The sequence below is a fragment of the Zingiber officinale genome, chromosome 1A (genome assembly GCF_018446385.1).
Source record: "Zingiber officinale cultivar Zhangliang chromosome 1A, Zo_v1.1, whole genome shotgun sequence".
Classification (NCBI taxonomy): Eukaryota; Viridiplantae; Streptophyta; class Magnoliopsida; order Zingiberales; family Zingiberaceae; genus Zingiber; species Zingiber officinale.
In genome coordinates this window covers 79,850,353-79,862,231 of record NC_055987.1, presented here as the reverse complement: position 1 = coordinate 79,862,231, position 11,879 = coordinate 79,850,353, and positions in this window count along the sequence as shown.

The window sequence follows — 11,879 nt, the reverse complement described above, 5'->3', positions numbered from 1 at the left end:
TATATGACACTCATATAACGATCCATGATACTTTCTCATGGCGGGTCATTCAGTATACATTCTCTAATGTATACCCATGTGTCAACTTGATATCTCTATATCCATGACTTGTGAGATCAAGTCATCGAGTTGACCTACATGCTAGTCTTATTGCATTAACATTGTCCCTGAATGTTAATACTCGACTAGGAATGATTAAGAGTAGTGTTCCCTATATCATCTCACTATCGGTTCAACTAACCGATTGATATAGGTGAGAACCGTCTACTCAAGGACATTATTATACTTAGTTTATTTGGCACCAATACAAGTAAGTATAATAACCAAAATCAAAATGCCTTTATTTATATAGAATATGATACAATAAGTCCAAAATACAATCATCAAATGATTGGCTCTAGGGCTCTAGCTAACAGCTAATTCATCTGCCGCCTGGTTCTCTGCTCGGGGTATCTTCTGGACCACTACCTCGGTGAAGCCAATCTTGAGTTTCTCAAAGGCCTCCGCGTACAATCTGAGTCTTGCATTGTTTATCTCAAAAGCGCCCATGAGTTGCTGAGCGGCAAGCTGGGAATCCGAGTGGATCACGACCCGACTGGCTCCAACATGACGTGCGGCTTGTAATCCGGCTATGAGGGCTTCGTATTCCGCCTCATTATTTGTTGTCCGATAGTCTAGCCGGATGGACAAATGCATCCGCTCTCCCTGAGGTGAAAGTAGCAGGATCCCAATTCCGCTTCCGAGCTGAGTGGACGATCCGTCCACATATATTTTCCATGCAGCTTCAGGCTCAGGCTTTTGTACCTCAGTCACGAAATCCGCCAAGGACTGTGCTTTGATCGCCGAGCGGGGTTGGTATTGGATGTTAAATTCGCTCAGCTCCGTCGTCCACTTGATGAGTCGTCCGGATGCTTCAGGGTTTAGGAGTACCCTTGCTAGCGGGCTATTCGTCATCATAATAATGGTGTGCGCCAAAAAGTAAGGGCGCAACCTCCGAGCAGCAAGGACCAAAGCGAAAGCCAACTTCTCGAGACCGGTGTAGCGAGACTCAGCATCCTTTAAGATATGACTTAAAATGTACACTGGCTGCTCCTCGCCGCTCGGCCTTACTAATGTTGAGCCCACAACATGCTCAGTTGATGATAAATAAATGCGGAGCGGCTCACCTACGGCTGGTTTGGCCAACACGGGTAAGGAATTCAGATAAGTCTTCAATTCCTCGAACGCCCGATCTCACTCCTCATCCCATTGAAACTTGGTGGCTTTACGGAGAATCTTGAAAAATGGCAAGCTCCGGTCGGCGGTCTTAGAGATAAATCTTGACAGCGCCGTTATCCGACCGGTGAGACCCTGTACCTCTCGAAGATTTCTGGGAGGCGGCATGTCCTGCAATGCTTTTATCTTGCTAGGGTTCGCCTCTATGCCCTGCTCGGTCACAATGTAGCCCAGGAAGCGCCCGCCTTTTGCTCTGAACAGGCACTTCTGAGGGTTAAGTTTGACGCCATATCTTCTCAATGTTTGGAAGGTCTCCTCCATATCCGCGTAGAGATCGGCCGCCCGGAAGGACTTGATAAGTATGTCGTCCACGTACACTTCCAAGTTGCATCTGATATGCTCCCTGAAGACCTTGTTCATCAGGCGCTGGTAGGTGGCTCCTGTGTTCTTCAGTCCGAACGGCATTACATTATAGCAATAGGTGTCGTCCGCCGTGACGAAGCTGACCTTTTCCTGGTCTTCACGAGCGAGCGGCACTTGTTCGTAGCCTTGGTATGCATCCATCATGCTGTTAGCTAGAGCCCTTGAGCCAATCATTTGATGATTGTATTTTGGACTTATTGTATCATATTCTATATAAATAAAGACATTTAGATTTTGGTTATTATACTTACTTGTATTGGTGCTAAATAAACTAAGTATAATAATGTCCTTGAGTAGATGGTTCTCACCTATATCAATCGGTTAGTTGAACCGATAGTGAGATGATATAGGGAACACTACTCTTAATCATTCCTAGTCGTGTATTAACATTCAGGGACAATGTTAATGTAATAAGACTAGCATGTAGGTCAACTCGATGACTTGATCTCACAAGTCATGGATATGGAGATATCAAGTTGATACATGGGTATGCATTGGAGAATGTATACTGAATGACCCTCCATGAGAAAGTATCATGGATCGTTATATGAGTGTCATATACTTTCTCATGTGAACTATTAGTATGACTATTGGTCCTTAGACCTGAAGTCACCATGGTTCCCTACATAAGGAGTTATGTACTTTGGTTTCGTCAAACGTCACCCGTAACTGGGTGGACTATAAAGGCGATTACTGGGTATATAACGAATTATGCAGAGGGATGTGAGTGATGTAGATGGGATCTATCCCTCCCATATGACGGGTGTGACATCGGTATTCTTGATAGAGTTAGACCACGAAGTGCATGGCCATGCCCAAATGAGTCAACATGAGATGTTGAGCTCATTTGATCGAGTGAGTCTACTTGGAGTTCAAGATTTAGATTGATTAGAGGATGACACGGTCTATGCCTCACATTGATCAATCTAGATGTCTAGGATAGACGGACACTTGTCATATTTTGTGAGGAGTCACAATTAGTAGTCACAAGGTGATGTCGGATCTCGACATTCTTGTAACTTGGGTAGTAATGATGTGTTGCTAGATACCGCTCATTACTTATGCACCTAAATGGGTTTAAGGCATTGCCAACGTTACAAGAACCTATAGGGTCACACACTTAGGACAATTAGATGGAGATTAGGTTCATATGATGAACCAAGAGGATTAGATTCATTTGATGAATCAAATTGGATTAAGAGTAATCCTAATTGAGCTAACTTGAGTTCGACTCAAGTTGATTCATGTGTTCAATGAGTCTAATTTAGATTTTGACTCATTGAATCAATTTAATTAAATGAATTAGATTCATTATATTAAGTTGGCTTGAATCAAATGGTTGGATTCGATCAACCATGGAAGAGATTTGGTCAAGTTTGACTTGACTTGAGAGGAAGATTAAAAGTCAAGTTTGACTTGACTTTATGCCACCTCATTGGTGAGTTGGCATTGATGTGGACCAATGATGTTACTCCACATCATCATGGGTGCCACCTCATGGAAGTTACAAAGTCATTCTCTTTAATGGCTTCATATTAATTGCAATTAATGCAATTAATTTGGGAGTTTCACAATGGAGAGTGACCGGCCACTTTTGGTTTGAATGAGAATTCATTTTTCATTCAAGTGTGTATCTTCTACCTTCTTCCTCTCAAGCTCTCCCTCTCCTCCTCAACTTGGTCGAACCATACATAGGTGCTAGCACACCTTTTGTGTGGTTTTTCTCCACCTACGTGTTCGTGTGGATACTTCTAGAGGAGTATCTATCTTGATACTCTTGAGATCCGGCACCGTTTGGACGAGCGGGAACGCGAAGGGCTTCGCTTCAAAGGTATAAAAGTTTTTCTTCATGTAGATCTAGGAGTAGATCTAAGTTGTAAACTCATACTCGTAAATTTTGTTCTATACTCTTCGCACGAGATCCGTTGGCTAGGGTGATTCGGGGTTTCCGCGACGCGAAAAAGCGATTTTCGCGGCCCGAAAAACCCAACACATGCATATCATCTCGCACCCGGTCGTGGAGTCCACCAGCTGATCGATCCGAGGCAGGGGTAGAAGTCCTTCGGGCATGCCTTGTTCAAGTCCCGGAAGTTGATGCAGACCCTCCACTTGTTGCCCGGCTTGGAGACCAGAACCACATTCGCAAGCCAACTCGGGAATTGTACTTCCCTTATGTGGCCGGCCTCCAGAAGCTTTTCTACCTCCGGCCGGATGATTACATTCTGTTCCGCGCTGAAGTCCCTCTTTCTTTGCTTCACCGGCCAAGCGTCCAGCCAGATGTGAAGTTCATGTTGTGCCACGCTTGGCGAGACCCCTGGCAGCTCATGGGTCGACCAAGCGAAGACGTCGCAGTTCCGCTGCAGGCACTTGATCAGCTTCTCCTTCTGCTTCTCCTCCAGATCGGATGCTATGAAGGTAGTGGCCTCCGGTCGGGAAGAGTCAATCTGCACCTCCTCTTTTCTCTTCATAAACCAAAGAAGGAGGTTTCTCGGTTATAGTATTTACCTTGACCCGCGACACCTTCCGAGCGGACTTGGATTCGGCTCGGACCATCTCCACATAGCATCTCCGAGCCGCTAGCTCATCACCCCGCACCTCCCCTACGCGATCTTCTATCGGAAACTTGATCTTCTGGCAGAAGGTAGAGACGACCGCCCGGAACTCATTAAGCACCGGTCGTCCCAAGATAACGTTGTACGCCGAAGGAGCATCAACCACAATGAAGCTTGTGGTTCTCGTCCTTTTGAGCGGCTCTTCTCCCAGCGATATAGCCAGCCAGACTTGTCCGACCGGAAAGACTTCGTTCCCCGTGAATCCATAGAGGGGGGTCATCATTGGAAATAGTTCAGCTCGGTCGATTTGCAGTTGGTCAAAGGCCTTCTTGAATATTATGTTGACCGAGCTGCCTGTGTCAATGAAAATGCGGTGAATAGTATAATTGGCTATTACCGCTCAGATGATCAGGGCATTATCGTGAGGGACTTCAACTCCTTCGAGGTCCCTGAGCCCGAAGCTGATCTCGGGTCCGCTCGCCCTTTCCTGGCTGCAGCCGACCGCGTGGATCCTCAGCTGTCGTGCGTGTGCCTTTCTGGCTCTGTTGGAATCTCCGCCAATCGGGCTTCCGGCGATGATGTTGATCTCTCCCCGAGATGCGTTGCCCCTATTTTCCTCCTCTCAAGCGGAAGGTCGAGGTCGTTCGTGTGATGCCCGATGGTGAGCTCTGGGCTGCTGACGATGCTGCTGCTCGAGTGATCTCCTTTCTATCCTTTGAACGGGGCTCCGTTGTCGGTGTTGCCGATCTGGTGAAGGCGATCGGCGACGATAACTCCTCGGTGCGGGATGAGCGATGGGGGGAGGCTCCGACAGTCGCGGGTGTTGTGAGTAGCCGACTGATGGAGTGAACAAAACATCGGGGTCCATAACTTCCCGCTGGGTTTGGGTCGATCAGCCATGACTTGCTGGACGGCGTGCGGCCGAATGTGCTGATGAGGACGGGCGGCTTCGGCTCTCGGTCCTCTGGGCGGCTGGTGACTGACTGGCTGCTTCCACTCGGCGGGAGCTAGTTGGTCGCTCTGGGCTTCCTTTCTTCTTGCCGCCTGGGCTTCCTCCACATTGATGTATTCGTTGGATTTATGCAGCATGTGGTCTTAGTCCCGAGGCAGCTTCCGGATGAGCGACCGGAAGAAGTCACCGTCCACGAGCCCTTGCGTGAACGCGTTCTTCATTGTCTCCGAGGTGACCGTTGGAATATCCATGGCCACCTGGTTGAAGCGCTGAATGTACGCTCGGAGGGCTCCCTCGCTCCTTGTTTGATGGCAAACAGATTGACGCTTGTCTTCTGGTGGCGTCTGCTGCTTGCAAAATGGTGGAGGAACGCCGTTCGGAATTCCTTGAAACTTGTGATGGATCCGTCCGGCAGTCTCTGAAACCATCGGTGCGCCGATCCCGAAAGCGTGGTGAGGAACACTCGGCACTTCACACCATCTGTGTATTGATGCAGAGTGGCGGTGCTATCGAACTTACCCAGGTGGTCGTCTGGGTCGGTTGTCCCATTGTACTCCCCGATCGCGGGGGGTGCATAGTGCTTCGGCAGTGGATCGTGAAGAATGGCTTCTGAAAACTGCCGGTTGATCCGCTCGGGTGATGAGTCCGTTCGGGGCGCCTTTCCTTTTCTGACGTCCCGGATGGGTGCTTCGTCCGATGAAGATCCCTTGTCTTGATTGGCTTGCGCTACCTCCGAGGGCGTCTGGAACAGAGCCCGATGGAAAGGTATCGAGGCAGGCGGCGCCCCCATCTGAGTGCCGGTCGGCCCCTTGTTTTGCCCCCATATTGAGAGCTGCTCCTGCCTGTCTTCGGGTGGGGCTCGGCCCCCCGAGGCAGATGTCGCTTGTTGTGCTGCCCGCTCGGCCTGAGCTTTCTACTGCTGCTCCACGATTTTTGTTGCACGCGCTTGGACGAGTACGTCGAGTTCTTCGGGAGAGAGCGTTACCAGAAGTTGACATCCATCTTCTTCCATCTTCTCGACTCGGATTCAGGTGCGTTCCCACAGACGATGCCAATTTGATTCTGTCTGAGTGCTGAGTCGACGGACGCTGGACACGTGGCACGCTCCGCTATCTCCGACTGGTGGTGTAGCTCTCCGACGAACTTGCAAAGAAGCCGAGCCGGGAGGGGTTTCCCGGCGACGACCCTCCGACACTCAAGTCAGGCAACGAGAGAGGCAGCGTAATGAGGCTACAGTAGAGATGTGTGCATACCTTCATCGACGTCTAGGGGTCCTTATATAGGACCCCGGGGAAACGCGGGCACGCTTCCTGATGCGTGCATGCTTCCCCAAACATACCTTAACGAACTTGTGTCAGAAAATTACTTCTGGCGTCATTCCGCAATCGTCCGAGCATATCCCGGATGTGACGGTAGAAGCTTCCGCCGTATGATCCTGTGTACGGCTCGGCCGCCAACTCTGTTGCTTGTCGGCGGTAGGAGTCTCGAGGATGATGTTATCCCCTGTCTCCTTTGTCCTCTTGCTTTCCTTGTCTGTTCCAGGGCTGAGGGGGTCGGCCGCTCGGCAGGCATATAACTCCTGCCTCAGTCGTATGCTTGGATGAGACTGCTCCCGCCTATGTTGCCTTGTGTACCCGCCGAATGGACTGCCTGTTCGGCCTTTGAAACCTTTTTCCCTTGAGCATCGGAAACCCGACCCCCAGTCGGGTTGTCTTCCTTCGGTTCGAGAGATTCATGGCTGGTCGGTTTGCATCGCCCGGTCGTCTAGCCCGCTTCGCCCGGTCGTTCAGCCCGCTTCATCCGGTCGATCGGTCGGCCGATCTCAGGGTTGAATCTCTTGACCTTTGACCTCCACGTGCCGTTGACCCTCCGCCAATGAGGATCCCCTGTCCTTATCACCGGATCAAGGGTCATTCCAATCGGAGTCTTGTAAGTCGTAGCTTCATCTAATTTCTAGGATTGATCCTTCCTAGATGTAGATACCATTATTTTTCAAAATTATTTTGACCTCTGTATTAGAAATTTTGACCTACCCACTGGTCTAGGGGTGATACGGTGTTGCAATCTTGTGATTCACTCCATATTTTTTGAGTAAGTTTTCAAATTACTTTTCAATAAAATGAGATCCCCCATCACTTATAACTGCTCTTGAAACTCCAAATCGGGGAAAGATTATTTTTTTAAATAGCTTGATTAATAGCTTGATTACAGTTCTAGTGTCACATGATAGGGAAGCAATAGCTTCTACCCATTTAGACACATAATCAACCACAACAAGAATGTAATTATTTCCACATGATGAAGGAAAATGTCTCATAAAGTCTATTCTCCAAATATCAAATAATTTGACTTCAAGAATGTTGTTTAAAGGCATCTCATGTCATTTAGTGATGCTTCCTATCTTTTGACACTGATCACAAGATTGAACATATTCTCTAACATCTTTGAATAGGTATGGCCAAAAGAATCCAGCTTGTAATATTTTAGTGGTTGTTTTAACTATCTCCAAATGCCCACCATAAAATGATGAGTGACAATGGAACAGAATTTCTTTACTTTCCTCTTCAGGAATGCATCTTCAGTAGATTGTATCTCCACATTTCTTGTAAAGGAAAGGTTCATCCCAAATATAGTACTTAGTAACATAGAAAATTTTCATCCTTTGTTGGTAAGAAAGATTTGGTGGAATAACATTGCTAGCGAAAAAGTTTGATATATCTGCATGCCACAGTGTTTTTGCACTAGTTATTGATAAAAGATGCTCATCTAGAAAGAAATCATTAATAGGTAAATCATTCTTCAGTTCCCTTCATCCATCTTGTCATATTCTAGATAGATGATCTGCCACCATATTTTTTGTTCCCTTCTTATCTCTGATTTCTAAGTTAAACTCTTAAATAAGTAATATCCATCTAATCAACCATGGTTTTGCATCCTTCTTATTGAGCAGATATCGTATGGCTGCGTGATCCATATAGACTATAGCTTTTGATCCCACCAAATATGATCTAAATTTTTCAAATGCAAAGACTATTGCCAATAGTTCCTTTTCTGTCATAGCGTAATTCACTTGGGATTCGTCAAGAGTCTTGTTAGAGTAGTGGATAGTATAAAGTTTTTAATCTTTCCTCTATCCCAATACTTCTCCTACTGCAACATCACTAGCATTGCACATTATTTCAAACGGAAGTTCCCAATCTGGTGCATGGATCACTAGGGCGGTAAGGGCTTATTTGATTTTCTCAAAAGCTTCCAAGAAGTTCTTATCAAAATAGAATTCTGCAACCTTAATTAAAAGATTAGTTATTAGCTTAGAAATTTTTGAGAAATCCTTTATAAATCTTCAATAAAATCTTGTGTAATCCAAGAAGCTCCAGACTCCCTTCACATTCATTAGCAGAGGAAGTTTCTCAATGGCTTCTTGCTTTGCCTGATCAACTTTTATTCCATATTTTAAAATTTTATGTCCCAGTACTAAATTCTCTCTTTTACCATAAAGTAGCACTTCTCCCAATTAAGAACCAAATTCACTTCTTCCCAACTCTAAAGGACTTTGGACAAATTAGTTAAATATGAGTTGAAACTAGTTCCATACACTGAGAAATCATTCATAAATACCTCTATTATATCCTCTACCAGATATGAGAAAATAGCCATCATGCAATGTTGGAAAGTAGCGGGGCCATTACACAATCCAAAAGGCATTCGTCGATAAGTGAAAGTTCTATAAGGGCATGTAAAAGTGGTCTTCTCCTAATCATGGAGATGTATTAGAATCTGATAGAATCCGAAATGCTCATCCAAATAGCATAAATAAGAATGTTTAGCATGCCTCTCAATTAGCAGGTCAATAATGGGAAGGGAAAAATGATCCTTTCTTGTCTCCTTGATTAACTTCCGATAATCAATGCACGACCGCCATCCGATAACTATTCTAGTTGGGATCAATTTATTGTATTCATTTTTTATTATTGTCATTCCACCTTTCTTTGAAATTACATGTACTAGACTCACCCATTCACTATTAAAGATCAGATATATGATCCCTACATCCAATAATTTCAGTACCTCTTTTTGAACTACCTCTTTCATGTTGAGGTTTAATCTCCTTTGATGTTCAACTATACTTTTATGATCTTCTTCTAATAAGATTCTGTGCATGCATAAAGAAAGACTAATCCCTTTGATGTCATCAATGGTTTACCCAATTACTTTCCTATGAAAGCTTAATTCTCTAATTAGTTTCTTAGTTTCTACCTCAGTCAAATTTACATTAATTATTATAGGAAATGTGAAATTTAGCCCAAGAAATTTGTATCTAAGGTTAGATGGCAAAGGTTTCAGTTCCACTTAAATGCAAACACACCTATCCTAGCAACTCTTGGACCAAATGAACTATAATTCAAGAGCTTTAAGAGTGTAGAATAATGTTGAGATTTCTAAAATGTTCTTGAAGTGTTTTTTATAATGATTTTTTGGTTGACCTAACCCTTTTCAAATCAATCGGACCTTAGCATAATCCAATGACTGTATCTCAACGTTTATCTATTTTTTGGTCCCCTGTTCAACAATTTTGGTAGACCGAACACCTCGATCATTAGCTTTTGTGTCCAAATTCATGACGCTTCTTTTGCTGACTAGATCTCATCAACTACTAACTAGGCTTTTTCGATCAACTAAAAAACTTTCAGTTACTCAATCCTAGTTTTATCTTATACATTGAGTTTATCTGCCTATCCGATTGCTTGAACATGTTTTTTGTCACTGAACCTTTCCAGTGGCCCAAAAAATTTTTTTTCTATAATACAAAAGTTAGTCCGAACACATTATAGAATGTCTAGTATCTAGTCTACCCGACTTACTAAGTTCTTACTTGCTTGAAGTTCACTTCTCAAATGTATTTTTTTCCTAAAGTTCACTTCTCTAGATTTATCCGTTGTCTAGTTCACTCTTCTAGAAGTTTCTCACTTACCAAGTATCTGATCACCTTTGACTTGTCTAAACACTTGTCTAAATTTCATTCCTTAAAATTTTCCCACTTGTCAGACATCCGGTCAAATTTGACCTACTTGGACTGTACACTTGTCTTACATCTAGTCTCTTATAACCTACTAAGACTTCTACCCAATTGTCAAACATTCAATCACCTTTAACCTGCTTAGACTTCTCTCTTACCAACTTTTTATTCGAACATTGATTAGAAGTTGGTTGCACCAACAATCTTCATCTAACACTTAAACATGATGTTCCATTAAACATATTGATCAAACATTAAAACCTAACTTGATTGATTACACCATCATATCTCTCAACCTTGGGTCATTTAAGTATCTTTAAGGTGGACCTCCTCTTTAAGACATACTTCTCCTCTACTAAACCAAGGGTCTTCCCCTTAGTTGTTGTACTATGAAGTTTTTAAACCTTTAGAAAGTTTAAAACTTTACCTTCCCCTCAAGGTATGAATGGGGTTTAATTCTTATGTTAGTTTTAAGAGTTACCTCTACCTTAATCTAAGATATCCCCATCTTTGGCAATATTCCATTAAGTTTGAACAAACAAACTCCCATTTGAGTGCTTATCCAAGCCTTTTAAAGGGTTCAGAATGGTCATTCACTAATGAAATAACTAATCGTACGAAGTTTTAGCTGACTTTGAAACTCAATAGTGCTTCTAGTACTAGTCCAATCAACTGGATTAACCTCTACTATTGATTGTTAATTTCTGAACTAGTCAACTAGTGGTTGAAAAACTCAGTAATCCAAATTCAAAAATACACAACTAATTTTATTTTTTTTAAAATCATAAAAATTGATATAAATATTATTTATGTCAATGGAAAATAATTTTCTTAGAAAATAATACTTATTTTCAAAGTTTGGTATAAAATTGAAAATTATTAAAATATTTTAAAAAAAAAACTTACTTATTTTTGCTAACATCTTTTGAGGCCTTGCATTTGCATGATCTATTTTTGAAAAGAATTTAATCCTTCAAGAACCCTCTATTCAACCATTCAACCCCCTCTTGATGCTCATTGATCTCAACAGCCTCCATGTGTTCAGTAAGTCTTGCATGGCTCAATACACATAACAAATACATATACAATCTTAAATGACCATCACTTAGGGCATAATTACACCAGTTAGTGTGGTGTCATGAACATCACTGAGCGAAAAGAGGCCTTTTAAAAGTCATTTGTCTCTTGTTTAGTTAGTTGTCATACCTCTCTCCCTTTTCCATCCGAAATTTTCAATACACATAACAAATACATATACAATCTTAAATCACCATCACTTAGGGCATAATTACACCAGTTAGTGTGGTGTCATGAACATCACTGAGCGAAAAGAGGCCTTTTAAAAGTCATTTGTCTCTTGTTTAGTTAGTTGTCATACCTCTCTCCCTTTTCCATCCCAAATTTCCCTTAGAAGTTGAATTGTTGACAATTCGATCATGTCAAACCTCATTTTGATACCACTCCCAGAATCATCACAATGGAAGGAGCTCTGTGGTTGTAGGGGTAGAATATTTTTATTTTGTTAACCTACTTTTTCACTGTAATGTTAGATCAAACCAAAATAAAAAAGGAAACAAGTAATTTCATTCTTGTCTTGCTGGGAATCACAAAAGTTCATCCGACCTCTGCATCGTCCATGTGGCTTGAGACCTCATCGTAGTGCGGGTGACAATGTCAAGGCAAGACAGGAAAATGTCAAGTAGGGGGAGACAACAAGGGG